The 15469-nt window shown below is 39.2% G+C and overlaps 1 non-coding gene across 1 annotated transcript; it reads left to right on the top strand.

Moving 5' to 3' along the window:
• The first annotated feature begins 14726 nt into the window (after window positions 1-14726).
• Trnay-gua (transfer RNA tyrosine (anticodon GUA)) lies at window positions 14727-14814 on the top strand. Its single transcript is given in 2 exon segments — window positions 14727-14763; window positions 14779-14814. It is a non-coding gene; the product is annotated as a tRNA-Tyr (tRNA).
• Window positions 14815-15469: the final 655 nt, after the last annotated feature.

Raw genomic sequence — 15469 nt, 5'->3', positions numbered from 1 at the left:
AGTTTCTATTCTTTTTACGCTCGGTAAACCCTTATTTATGATAACGATAAGTTTTTAAGATCCAAGATTTATCTATGATATCTTAAATTTAAAATATGAGTTTATTGAGATTAATAAAGAGATTTATTTTTCTAAAGTGTAGTCGTAAAAATGTTAATTCTTACTCTATGCCTAAGGAAGGTCCTGTTAGGCTGTGTAATTTTTGGTTCTAAAGTTAAGGTTCCTATTTGCTGTAAGTGTAACCATAAATTGCAAAACAGACAAACAATAAAATTCATTGCAATTTTTCTTGTGAAAATTGAAAGGCTTCTTGTTGGAATTCGATTTCAACAAGATTAGAGGCGAGTTGATAAATTGGGAATATCATTGGAGTCTCTTTACATTTAAACTGCAGTTTCCAACTCTCCGTGATTCATGATCTATCACAACCAACATTCACGTTCATTTGTCACCAGCATTTGACACTAGTGTAATTAATAAATTCGGGTTATTCGTAAAAGCATTTTAAAACTAAGAATTTTTTAGACTTCATTGTTCCCGAATACTTACATATTTCTTTTTCTATTGATAGAACAGCGTCAGTCGGTCAGCTTGTATTTACTATATTTCAAACTTACATTATTAAACTACTATCACTTTCATACAGATAAACATCACAATAACATTGTTTCAAATCAATATCTTATAACTATTACAATTTGAATACAAAAAACTTGTGATATTAATTTCTGCTTCGATGCAAAATGAACGTAGCAAGCGTACAACTTACCTGGTGGCCTGTGTGACGTCACTGGAGTGTACATGACGTAGTGACGTGACGTCAGTTTGATATTAATTATGCAGCACGCTCAGATGTAGGATTCACTGAACATAAATTTATATTTAGGACCTTGCACCAACTAACTTTGACAATAACAAACATTAAACATTAAAGTACTGGTTAAGCAAAAAATGAGTGGCACCATTTGAAAGTTTTTTACTGTTAACCGTAACCGTCAAATCTTCGCCGGTTAAAGCATTTGTTAATGATAAATAGATAATCAGCAACTTGTCAGAAGTTTCAAATAAATATTCGATATTATATATTTTTATTGAGCGGAGCTCCCACCGGGTGACTCCGATTGAATTCTGTGTTAAATTGTTTCTTGGCCATTTATGGACCGATTTTAAAAATTTTTGAACTCATAGAAAGCTTTCAAAATTTTCTAGCTTATTGTTGAGACAGAATTTTGAATTTTGACTTGATTATTCTTTCGTTACCAGTGCATCGTATTTCTAGATTGAATTTGTATCGATGTTTGATACAAAATGTCTCGCGTTTGCCTTATTTTCTTATAATGTTCATATTTCTAATAATGTTTAGTATTGCCTGATGTATGTTCAAAGCGAAAATCCAGAGTGATTCGACTGCCAGGTTCTTAATTATTGTATTTGCAAATCAGCATAACTTTCTCATGTGACCAAATAAGGCGCTAATTCCCCATTTTTAAACATGGCTCCAAATTCCAAAAGATTCTTTTTATTGTTTTTGTTTGGATTAATTTTGTTTTGTTTTTGTACACAGACTCAGTTTACCTCGCTTTTTAACTTTTAGTTTAGGTAATTATGCCAAGGTATACGCAGGTGCAACACATGCCGCAATCTATGTTAAAGTCAGCGTTACTGTTAAAGTTACATTTGACTGAAACCGTAACTATAATAGCTACTTTAATGCCACCCAGCTTAATTGTATTGTAGCTTTTTGTTAATATTTTATATTACTTTTATATGTTACTTTTAATGTTATTATTAAAAAAGTATATTTGATATTAAATACAAGACAAAGGGTGACTCAAGGAAAAACAAAACTTAGAATATGAGTTACTATATTACAACTCTTAAATTGGAAATTAACAGATCATTTAAAAAGGAGCAAAAAGAGAAAACAGCAAAAGTAGTAACAGACCAAGAAAAAACACCGAAAAAAGTGCGGAACCAAATCTAGAGCATTAGATTGCGGAACAATTCTGGAGAAGCTTTTGCTGAACAGCAAAACAATAAATAAGTATTGGTGTCAAATTAATAAGTGTTTATGTAAATTATTCTTAGATGATTTATACCTCTAGATAGAGTGTCTCGCTGTTCGAGAAGGCATGATTACAGACCAGGTTTATTACTTTAGTGTGCATGACAAGCTAAATTTTACAATTATAGCGATATGTATGTCACTTTTTTAGGGTGCGTGCTCATAATAGAGATTAACAGTTTGTCGTTATTTTTTTCTACGTGTTCATAGCTGTCACAGTATACCTATACGTACAAATTATCTACGAATACTACTATTATTATTAAGATACTTTGTATTTTGAGAGAGTGCTATAAACGGCTGATATTTAAGTTTTATCTCTTATATTGTTCAATTTGAATGAGTTTTTATCAATGGAACTAACTATACTATAACAACATATTCTATGAATTAAACTGACTGGAACTGAAATTAAAAGATTCAAGCGAAACGTAATATTTAACGATCCTACCTACTAAGCTAGAGGTTCCGGTTTCGAATCCCGGTAGGTGCAAGCATTTATATCATGAATATGGATGTTTGTTTCCGAGTCATGGATGTTTAAATGTATATACGTATGTTTATATGTATTTATGTATGTTTAAGTAAGTATATTGTATAACATTTATCGTTTTCTTGCAAACCATAACACAGGCTAATATTGTATGCCTACTTTGGGGCAATATAAGATTATTATATATTATTTTAATTGGAAGGGAAATATAATAATAAATTTTAACCTATTTTGAATGAAAAAATAGGTTTTATGGTTATTTTTATCAAGTTAGAGAGCTTTAGACTGTCTTTTGTTCACATAGAAAACTGATATCCTATTTTATAGCAGTAATAAGTATATAAAACATTTAACTATCTAAAATTAAGTTTTTCAACATCGCTCTATCGCACTTTAATATCACAATACAAACTATCTAATATACATCGGCTTGCTCCTTCAAACAACTGTTTTAGCTCACATTCTAGAATTGTAGTAAAAAGGAAATAAGCTTATGAGCTTAATGAATATGAAATGAGCGTATTGTATGATGTATTTTTACTTATACTAGCTTGGTATGTGATATTTGTTTGTAAAATTTCATGTCGAGGGATTGCACCCGTGTTTTAATTACTCTATCCTCCAATTGCAAAAAGCATCTTTAAAGTTAATGTTTCATTAAATATAATACCGTCACTTTCCTTTTTATTTTAACAGTCAAAGACAGCATGAAATATAACGAAACATTAACTATAAATACGCTTTCTGCAAATGGCGGTATGACTTTACCTACGATTTAACTCTCAAATCTTAATTATTTGTCTCTTTTATGCCTTTTTCAATTTATGTACAGCCTAGCACATCACAATACAATTAAATACGACTACTACACGCTACCGTGTGTGTTTGTGTCGTATTAACATTAACATACAGCCATTTCGTATTAGTAACTCTTCGTGTATTATAAAGCTTTTATTCTCGCAGAAGTTTCATTCTATCTGACGACACAGCGTGTAATTAGTACTCTGTGGCCAGGGCAGTGGTAGGGCGGGCGGAGAGTGGAGGTAGTTTGAACGACACCTGACAACAAATTGGCTTGAGATTGATTCACTGGAAATATTAGTATCCTACAACCCGCCTCTTATTCTAATTTTTTTCCAATAAACTTCCTTCAGCTTCATTTCACCTGTTATATTATTAAGGCACTATTTTTTTTTGTATACTGCGTGTTTCCAACAATGATCCAATAAGCTGTCTGAATATGACTGTATTTTGGTGTTGTATTTGGAGAGGCTTTTACAGTGAGAAGTCTTTCAATCCTTGTCCACGAATCTTGCTGCTAGTCCCTGAATACTGTGGAGCTTCAGCCTAGTGAATTAAGGCTTCCAGGACCCTGAAGTTGAGAAGCAAGTTTGTTTCTGTGACTGTTAAGACTACTCTGGTAGCTCGTACTGAATTTTTATATGTGTATAGAACCGTGACCTAGCCCTCTCCCTTCTCCACTCTCCCCTGCTCTCTGCATTGTGCAACTGACTCAAATAAAACCTAACGTAAATACTTTGTAAATAGCGAGACATATTTGAACTGTTAAGCGGCAGCGCTTTGCAGCAAACTAGCGTTCAGCTATTTTATGAAGTAACGATGTAGTTTACATTGAAACGAAACTGGAATGTACTTATAAAATGTTGACGGAGTTTATAAATATCATAACAAAGTTGTTGGCATTGTAAGCCTGTGTATGCATTTTGTGAAATCACTGGAATATAGGTTCATAAGTTTTTCATACTTAACAGTAGATTGCTCTGAACAAATGATACTCATTACTTATGGAAAGAGTTCTTAATAAGCTGGAAACTATAATATTAAACTATTTGGTTTTTAGTTAACATTTACCCTAAATATTTCAGTGTCACTATTGAATATTTTTACATAGTACTTTATTTTTATTCTTGCCAATTGTAACTGTTTCTACATTAATAATTAAAAGAGTATAATTTTAGATTCAGGATTGGTCTCCGCTGCGCTTTAAGAATAGTAACTTTCTTATTACGGCAACTATTACATGCTTGTGTGCTATCTTAAAAAAATTGTAACTTACATACGCTTCATGGTATTTTACATTGAAATTAATAAAATACAAAATACTTACTGATGATATGTGATCCCACTTTCTTCGCATTTCTTAATTCTTGTAGTATTTTTTTACAAATTTTTACTACGCAACCCAGCATTTTAGTTTCAATTACATGTTAGGAAGGCTTAGCAGAACATGTGGCCCGTAAACGTCACACATTGATTGAGACTGGCTCGAGTACGCCCACTTGACCGTAGCATTAGTTTCTGTACTTTGCGACTACGTCTGCGGTATCTAGTTAGAGCGCAGTGGAGAACAATCCTTAATCTAAGTATATTTATTAAAACACTAAAAATTTTATTAAAGACGTTATTCAAATATCAAAATATCATACAGTTATAATGACAAATAGAAGAAGATGACTTTTCTGTTTTGTTGAAATGGCAACAAGGAAAAATATGACTGTAACACATTACAAAATTACCTAAAGCGTATCATAATGTGATACAAGATATTTTATATAGAAACAGATGAGACCGTTATGCGCCTAGTACCAGGGTACCAGAACTAGTACTTAAGTTTCAGGACACTTAGGACATAATATCTTCTGAGCATTTTACTACACCGACATTCAAACTCTTCAAATCAAACTATTACAGTTCAAGTGTACTGCTGTTCTGTGGCAGTCATACTTGGTACCAGTGCTATTCCGGACAGAAACAAAGTTTGTTTCACTAATATGGAGTCCATATATCAAATCAAATCAAAATCACTTTATTCATATAGATGAAGGAAATACACTGAATGTCAAAATTTTTCTTTTCCTTTTACATTTGCCAGCACAAGGTTGATCTTTAATGAGAAGAAGTGGCAAGAACCTTATGTGTAAATTATGGAATATTATCGTTCTTATTATTCAATAGTATTTGGTCAGTGTGTAACTTGCCTTACTATCTGTTTCGGCCGTTTTTTTTTATGGAATAGGAGGACAAACGAGCGTACGGGTCACCTGTTGTTAAGTGATCACCGCCGGCCGCCCACAATCTCTTGCAACACCGTTGCCGGCCTTTAAGGAAGGTGTACTTTTTTTTAAGGTAAACCATGATGGTTTTTAAGGTACCATGTCGTATCGTCCCGGAAACACCGCACAAGGAAGTTCATTCCACAGCTTTGTAGTACGTGGAAGAAAGCTCCTTGAAAACCGCACTGTGGAAGACCGTCACACATCCAGATGGTGGGGATGATATCCTAACTTGTGGTGTGTCGTGCGAAGGTGGGATTCGGCGGCAGGAATCAGGTAAAACAGCTCTTCGGAACACTCCCCTTGATAAATGCGGAAGAAGATACACAATGAAGCGACGTCTCTACGCAACGCCAAGTGATCCAGCCGTTCACAGAGCACTGAGTACCCGACAATTCGAGCTGCTCTACGTTGCACGCGGTCAAATGGATCGAGCTGATACTGGGGTGCGCCAGACCAGAGATGGCAGCAATACAGATGGCCACGAAATTGGCAATTGCACGAGATTTCGAGACTCAGTATTCCGTTTTTACTTACAATCCTTCAAGGATTCCCTAAGCCTTAGTGGAGGCCTTCGGCCGACGTAAAAAGGAACGTCGATTTGAAGTTGGCGCGCACGCATACGACACTTAACAATGACGTTTTGTGTGAATATTTGACACTTAAAAACTTTCATTATCTACGTTTCATTTCTATCACTTATTACGTTTCATTATCTGTCTGCTTATCGAAGTTGTCTCTGTATTTTGATGTTTTGCTCACTATAATAAAACAATACTGTCCTGTACTTTTCCCGGGGCGTAAACAGAATAGGGGAGTCCCAGGCCCATGGGTGTCGTAAGAGGCGACTAAGGGCTTTTTAGAAGTGGGAGAGTCACGCTGCTGTTTTATGATGTCAGCACAATCGGGCCAGACTCGTCCGGGTTAATTACCACACTCGCACAGAATACCGGCGTGAAGTAGCGGCCTAGTGCCGCTATGTTTCGCATAGGTTAGTGTCGAGGACCGGTGGCCATCCTTTACCCCCTCCCCCCCCCCCCCCTCCCTCAACAAAATATGAGAGCGGTCCATAAAGAGATATTACCCCAGGAGGGTACCGGCTCTACCAGAGCCGGAGAATCCCTCCCGGAGCACTCTCGCTCGGGCTGCCCTTCGTATTCTGGGGTGGGCACAGAACTGCGCATGACCGAGGACAAACGAGGCAGAAATATTACGGCACCCCGCTCCACGCTCAACGTGGACTTTTGCAATATCAGGGGAATTCACTACAATTTAAACGCCGTCCACCACCACCTTGAGACGGCGCAGCCGGCCTTTTGTTTCCTTACGGAGACGCAGATATCTCGACCTAGCGATAGGTCATATTTACCGTACCCCGGGTACAAAATTGAGCACAATTTTTTGCCTCATGCCGGGGTATGAGTGTACGTTAGAGAGGATATCTGCTGTCGCCGTCTCGGCAATTTTGAGGGTAGGGACCTATCTACTCTCTGGCTCCGCGTAGATTTAGAGGACCGCGTCCGTATCTATGAGTGTGTCTACAGGTCCCATAGTGGTAACGCAGAAACCGATTATCTCATGGGCTGCGTTCAAGCCACAATTGACGACGTGCTTGCACAGATTCCCTCCGCTGAAATCGTAGTCTTGGGTGATTTCAACGGGCACAATGCCGAATGGCTTGGATCACGTACCACAGACTACGCAGGGCGATCTGTGCATAATTTTGCATTGGCGTATGGTCTGTCCCAATTGGTTGAGTCACCAACGCGGTTCCCGGATGTGGATAGCCACATGCCGTCCTTATTGAATCTTCTGCTGACTACACATCCCGAAGGTTACCAGGTCTTTGTCGCCCCTCTTGGAACGTCCGACCGTTGCCTGGTCAGGAGTGTAGTGCCTATCCGACGCCAACGTCGCAGACCACCAGCGACCCGCCACGTTTGGCACTACAAGTCAGCAGATTGGGATAGGATGCGTTCCTTTTTTGCATCCTACCCTTGGGGCAGGGTTTGTTTCCCTTCGGATAATCCTAGTGCCTGCGCCGTTGCAGTAGCCGATGTGATCCTACAGGGTGTGGATACTTTTACCAGTACCCATCGGTGGCAGATCACAGCCCTGGTTCGATGCGCCAGTTAAAGCAGCATCTGACTGCAAAAAACAGGCGTATCGAACTTGGGTTGCGGCGCTGAGCACAAAGGATCCGAATTGCACAGTTCTTAAGAGGAAATACAACCGTGCCTCCAGATTTTTTAAGCGGCAAATCGCCCGTGCAAAGTCAAAACACGTCGTCAAAATCGGCGAGCAGTTTTGCAGTTACCCGACCGGAACACGCAAGTTCTGGTCGTTGTCGAAAGCTGCTCTTGGTAACTTCAGCCAGCCGTCCATGCCGCCGTTGCACATGAGGAATGACACCCTGGCCCATACGGCAAAAGAGAAAGCCGATCTCTTGTGCACTCTTTTCGCCTCCAACTCGACTCTTGACGACATGGGAAATACACCGCCGACCATCCCGCGGTGTCAGAGCTCTATGCCTGAAGTACAGTTCAGACAGAAAACTGTTAGGCGAGCTCTGTTTTTGTTGGACGTCAGGAAGTCGAGCGGGCCGGATGGCATTTCTCCAATCATGCTTAGAACGTGTGCCCCTGAGTTGACACCGGTGCTAACGCGTTTATTCCGGCACTCTTATTCCAAAGGTGTAGTCCCTGACTCATGGAAGTCAGCCCTTGTCCATCCGATCCAAAAAAAGGAGACAGTTCGGATCCGGCGCACTACAGGCCTATTCCTATCACCTCCCTGCTCTCTAAAATCATGGAGAGCATAATTAGCCGCCAGCTTTTAGTATACCTAGAGGGTCACCAGTTGATCAACGACCGACACTACGGCTTTCGCCATGGACTGTCGGCAGGTGATCTTCTGGTATACCTAACACATAGATGGGCGGCGGCTATTGAAAGCAAGGGGGAAGGCCTGGCAGTTAGCCTGGATATAGCGAAGGCCTTTTATCGTGTATGGCACAAGGCGCTCCTCTCAAAACTTCCATCATTTGGGCTTCCCGAGAGCTTGTGCAAGTGGACCTCCAGCTTCCTCACTGGGCGTAGCATACAGGTCGTTGTCGACAGATATTGCTCGAACCCGAAGCCCGTGAATGCTGGAGTGCCCCAAGGCTGTGTGCTATCTCCTACGCTGTTTCTTCTGCATATCAATGATATGTTGGACACCTCCAACATACATTGCTATGCGGACGACAGCACTGGTGATGCCGTATACACGGGCCATGCAGGTCTCTCTCGGGAAATCGTCGACCAGTGGCGGGAGAAACTTGTGTCTTCTATCTAGTCCTCTCTCGGGAAGGTCGCGGAATGGGGTAAATTGAACCTTGTCCAATTTAACCGCCAGAAGACTCAAGTTTGCGCGTTTACCACTACAAAAACCCCATTTGTCGTATCACCGCTCTTCGAAAACACTTCTCTTTAAGTCGCGCCTAGTATCGGAATACTGGGTCTCGAAATCTCGAGCGATTGCCAATTCCGTGGCCATCTGGAGGGCAAAGCCAAATTGGCTTCGAAGAAGCTGGGCGTGATCAATAGAGCACGGCAATACTTCAAGCCGGCCCACATTCTAGCACTCTACAAAGCGCAGGTCCGACCACAGATGGAGTATTGCTGTCATCTCTGGTCTGGCGCACCCCAGTATCTGCTCGATCTATTTGACCGCGTGCAACGTAGAGCAGCTCGAATTGTCGGGTACTCAGTGCTCTGTGATCGGCTGGATCTGTTGGCGTTGCGTAGAGACGTCGCTTCATTGTCTTCTACCGCATTTATCACGGGGAGTGTTCCGAAGAGCTGTTTAACCTGATTCCTGCCGCCGAATACCACCTTCGCACGACACGCCACAAGTTAGGATTTCATCCCCACCATCTGGATGTGTGGCGGTACTCCACAGTGCGGTTTTCAAGGAGCTTTTTCCCTCGTACTACAAAGCTATGGAATGAGCTTTCTTGTGCGGTGTTTCCGGGACAATACGACATGGGTACCTTCAAAAAAAGCGCGTACACATTCCTTAAAGGCCGGCAACGCTCTTGTGATTCCTCTGGTGTTGCAAAGGAATGTGGGCGGCGGTGATCACTTAACACCAGGTGACCCGTACGCTCGTTTGTCCTCCTATTCCATAAAAAAAATTCATTCTGTCCACATATATATGTATATAATATTATAGCAGCCGGAGTTTTCTGTTGAAACATGAATATTGTTCAAGAGTTGATGTTAGTATTCAGTTGTATAATTATATCAACGATACTGAAGCAACTTCATATAATAAATTGGTTAATTAATAATATGAGAGAATGATGATAACATCATGTATAAACATTAGCTATATTTAATGAAGGAAGGTCATAATGGGGAAATATAATAATTATATTCATTTTCCTTGAATATTTTAAACAAAGTAATTTCATCTACTTTGTTATAGTATATACCATAAAATATATTATGAGTAGGTACTACAACTGATTTATTATATTTGCTAGTTGAATAATTACCATAATATGAACATGCATTAATTAAAAAATGCGCTACAAGTTGACATTGAAACATGCTGCACCAAAGAAGGTGACAAAGAATAGGTGACCTAATGATAAGAGCAAAACAAATACATCAAGCAGGACCACTGTCTAGTGTTCTATCAAATTGTATAATCAATATTTAAACAAAATATTGCATTTACAATGCTAGTCTATTTGAAAAAAAATGAATAAGAGGCGGGTTGTAGGATGCTAATATTTTCCGATGAATCAATCTCGAGCCAATTTGTTGTTAGACATCTCTCAAACTCTCTCCGCCCATCCAACCACCGCCCTGGCCACAGAGTTCTAATTACACACGGTGTCCTCAGCTAGACTGAAATAAGAAAGCGGAAAGTTTCACTTCGGAACTTTGTTGCACTAGTAAGGAGACAAACATACCGTCCTTAACCATAAAGTCCTGACCCCTCTGATCTAAGCCCTAGGAGGGGAGCCACAATTCCTTCCACAATCATTCAATAACCAAACTATCGGGAATGCCGAGATGTTAAGAATAGGAATTGATATATTATGACTTATATAATTAATGACAGGATGACCAAACCCCCATGGGTTTGGTCATGGTTCATGGTTACACCATTGTGACGACGAGGAAATAAATAACTCGTAGTCACGCTGGTGTTACGAACTAGTGTGATGACGAGTCGGGAATGTTTTTTTTTTGTCCGGAGCGTTGCAAACATACGTAGTTATGTGATGTATGTATATATTTATAACACTTCTATTACTTTCTCATTTATATTTTGATTCTTATATATTACATCTTTAAAAAAAACTCTAACTTTATTCATTTCCATCATTAGGTAACTTATTGCGATCACTTGTTTGGTTCGTTGGTTTGTACTTAACCAACTTTAGGCAGAAGTTGCTCAATTGGTTTAAATTTGTATTTAGTACGGTTATCTATATTAACGCGACAAGTATTAAAGGATGGCTAAAGTTATAAAATTATAATTATTGCTATTTGATTAAATTATAAGCTACTGTTTACCAAACTCAGGCCTTTAAAAGTACCTCATTTCTCTACTAATTGGAATAAAAATCCCCATGCACCTTATTTAAAGCAGCTGCGGTATTATTAATATACTCGAAAGAAATATTTCAACTCGTTAGTCAAACTATGACGATGTAAGTTCAAACATGCCATCATTTAATACAACATTTAATCATGAGAATAACACAAGAGTTTTGCTACCTGAAATTACACCTTAACGTGTGAATTCTTTAAGCTCATATTCGTTTGCTAAAACTTATACAAACATGAATTGCACATCTTAACAAGAAGGATGAGCCACGCTGGTTGCGGTAATCAATCGTTTCCGAATTACGACGTCCCCGATATTTCATGAAAACTGTCAGAAATAATTTAAGGCTCTTGATACGGTCTTGGTTCATGATTTGATAGCTATTCTTGTTACGGTAACTTGTTTAGACGTGTTACGTGCTTTCAGTAGTAAACGATGAACGTTCTGTTCAGCTGATGGTAATTGATCGCCCTGTCCATTACAATGCAGTGCCGCTCAGGTTTCTTGGAAAAACCCAAGAATTCTGAGCGGTACTAAAATTGTGCTCTTTACCTTCAGATGTATGACGTTAAGTCTCATTTGCCCAGTAATTGTACTAGTTACGCCGCCCTTTCGACCGAAACACAGTTATGTTTAAATATTATTGCTTCACGGCAGAAATAGGCGCCGTTGTAGTACCCATAATCTAGCCAGCATCCTGTGCAAAAGAGCCTCCCACTGGTACTTCTATCTATACCTCATTAAGTCATCAGCAAGTAGCTAAATATGTAGCTTTACCTTGAAGGGAAAAAATATGGATTAAAAAACTGGTGGATATCCAGACCAATAAGAATTGACCTTGGATCACCCGAGGGTAGGTCTAGGCTACATCAAGTCATTTGTTCAGTGCGCATTATTACAACCTCTGATAATTCACAAAGGAGGCTTCGAAAAATTAAACTTTATTATGAATAATATAACCAAAGTTTCCGGCTTTGTTTCTTTCTTATTCCAATGTTTACTCACTGTTCAACTTAGTAATACCTTGTTCCAACTGAGATTGGAACGGAGGCTTAAACGAAATGGGAACTTTCATCCCAACTGTGTAACAACTATTAGTGAATGGTTAGAGTTTAATTTGCAAATTGCTTACAGGGTCTTCCAATTAGCATTTAAACTGAAATGTGTATAACGAAGAAATTATATCATTTATTAATGAAAACTACTGTGCAACCTAAGCGCTGGCAGCTATTTTGGCCAACGTATCTGGCTAGCTGTTCAAAAAGAAATGCTGCCAGTATTCTTGGTGCAGTTTTCGTAGTAATAGTTTTCACTTCATATAAGTATTTTAAATATGAATAAAATGAATAAATGATGTAGGTTACACAAACGCGGTTACTGTTAATTTAACAAATCCATCTTTAGTTTTATGTATTAAGTTTTGTTCTTAATAAATTTTTTTGTTTTCTATCGAGTCCTCTCTCGAGAAGGTCGCGGAATGGGGTAAGTTGAACCTTGTCCAATTTAACCCCCAGAAGACTCAAGTTTGCGCGTTTACCACTAAAAAAACCCCATTTGCCGTATCACCGCTCTTCGAGAACACTTCCCTTAAAGCCTCGCCTAGTATCGGAATACTGGGTCTCGAAATCTCGAGCGATTGCCAATTCCGTGGCCATCTGGAGGGCAAAGCCAAATTGGCTTCGAAGAAGCTGGGCGTCATAAATAGAGCACGGCAATACTTCAAGCCGACCCACATTCTAGCGCTCTACAAAGTGCAGGTCCGGCTTTACATGGATTATTGCTGTCATCTCTGGTATGGCGCACACTAGTATCAGCTCGATCCATTTGACCGCGTGCAACGCAGAGCAGCTCGAATTGTCGGGGACCTAGCGCTCTGTGAACGGCTGGATCACTTGGCGTTGCGTAAAGAAGTCGCTTCATTGTGTGTCTTCTACCGCATTTATCACGGGGAGTGTTCCGAAGAGCTGTTTAACCTGATTCCTGCCGCCGAATTCCACCTTTGCACGACACACCACAAGTTATGATATCATCCTCACCATCTGGATGTGTGGCGGTCCTCCACAGTGCGGTTTTCAAGGAGCTTTCTTCCACTTACTACGAAGCTGTGGAATGAGCTTACTTGTGCGGTATTTCAGGGACGATACGACATGGGTACCTTCAAAAAAAGCGCGTACAGCTTCCTTAAAGGCCGGCAACGCTCTTGTGATTCCTCTGGTGTTGCCAGAGATTGTGAGCGGCGGTGATCACTTAACAACAGGTGACCCGTACGCTCTTTTGTCCTCCTATTCCATAAAAAAAAAGACAAATTTACACTCAATACCATTTGGACTATTAATGACTCACACCTTGGAGTCCCCGTTTCGATCCTCGCCCGCCACATACCAATGTGTTTTCAGGTTTCGTATTCATGTACGTTTTTTCGACGCTTTATAAGGTCGGCAATGATGATGTAATGAAAGGGTAACAGGACGTATAGGCCGCGGTGAACACGTGGCACCAGGTGATCCGTATGAATGCTCACTTGTCCTTCACTCCCACAAAAAATAAGAACGCTTTATTTTATGAAAGTAAGGGACGAGACGAGCCAAGATGTTCAGCTGATGGTAACTGATACGCCTGCTACAAGCAGTGCCGCTCAGGATTCCTGAAAAACCCAAATATTTAGAGCGGCGCTACAATTGCGTTCGTCACCTTGAGACATAAGATGCTATGTCTCATTTGCCCAGTAATTTCACTAGCAACGGCGCCCTTCAGACCGAAACACAGTAATGTTTACATATTACTGCTTCACGGCAGAAATAGGCGTACCCATAATCTAGCCGGCATCCGGCTTAACTGGAATTGTATTTTTAAATATCTCTTTGATTTAAAAATGTTTAACAATTTCATTAAATAATAAAGTTATATTAATAACGAGCTGATGTAAAGCCACTCGTAACAGGAGGTATGCCCGCAAATATGAATATATATTTGACGACCCATATAGCCGAATGGTTAGTGACCCTGATTACAAAGCTAGAGGTCCCGGGTTTGAATCCCGGTGCAAACATTTATATGATGAATATGGATGATTGTTTCTGAGTCATGGATGTTTATATGTATTCATGTATATTTAAGTAAGTATATTGTATTAAAAACATCGTTGTCTTGTACCCATAGTACAGGCTATACCTAGTTTGGGCCAAGATAATTTGTGTAAAAGTTTGTCAATATCAATATTAATATAGTGGCAAAATGAAATGAGACGTTTAAAATTACAAAATTGTCTTTGTGTACCGTTATACTCCAATAAGATCACACAGCACCCATTCGTAACTGCATAGTTACAGAAGACGCCCGCTCAAATAAATAAAAGTGAAAGATACAAAAAATATAAATCACTTTTGTTATTGACTGTACGTTGCTATTGCAACATCACAGTAGTTACGTTGTACCTTTCACCTCAGATAACAAGTATATAAACGGCAATTTTAAACTAATTTGTACACCTTCGATAGCTCAGTTGGTAGAGCGGTGGACTGTAGTTGATAATGATTGTTATCTATAGGTCGCTGGTTCAAATCCGGCTCGAAGGAATTTATTTTCAACAAATAGAGTAACTTATTTTGTAACGGAAACAAATAACTTAGACAAATTGATTGGCCCATATAAGAAGTACCTATGGAAAATTATTTACATTACGATCTTATTTTTTTATAATACTAATAAAAAAAATCAAAAATTAAAATTTTTGGGGTATAACAAAAGATGACGACCGATTCTCGGACCTACCAAATATATCTTACATAAAATTTATCGTACTACAATAATGACGTTTAGAACGTCATTGTACTGCAATAATCATTATATTCGATTGCCATCTTGCGACTCTATTGCGTATCTGTAGATGGAATAGAATAATATTAAAATCGTCATACAAAAATAGGTGTTGATCATAGACGAGTGAAAGTTGTATGTCATTTTTAATGCTGAATCATTATTAAATAAAAAAAATTATCAAAAAAAAAACATTTAGGGGTATGAATAATAGATGTTGGCCGATTCTCAGATCTACCCGATATACACACAAATTTTCAAACAAATTGGTTTAGCCGTTTTGTAGGAGCTTGGTAACAAACACCGGGACACGAGAATTTTATATATATGATACGTAAGGATGGGAAAAGTGTTGAGGCTACCGCCCAAGGACATCCGCAATATGGGTTCAAGAAATGCGGTGTCACCCAGAAC

The sequence above is a fragment of the Leptidea sinapis genome, chromosome 10 (assembly GCF_905404315.1).
Source record: "Leptidea sinapis chromosome 10, ilLepSina1.1, whole genome shotgun sequence".
Classification (NCBI taxonomy): domain Eukaryota; kingdom Metazoa; phylum Arthropoda; class Insecta; order Lepidoptera; family Pieridae; genus Leptidea; species Leptidea sinapis.
Note: the sequence above shows the minus strand (reverse complement) of the source record. Positions and strands in the feature narration are given on the sequence as shown.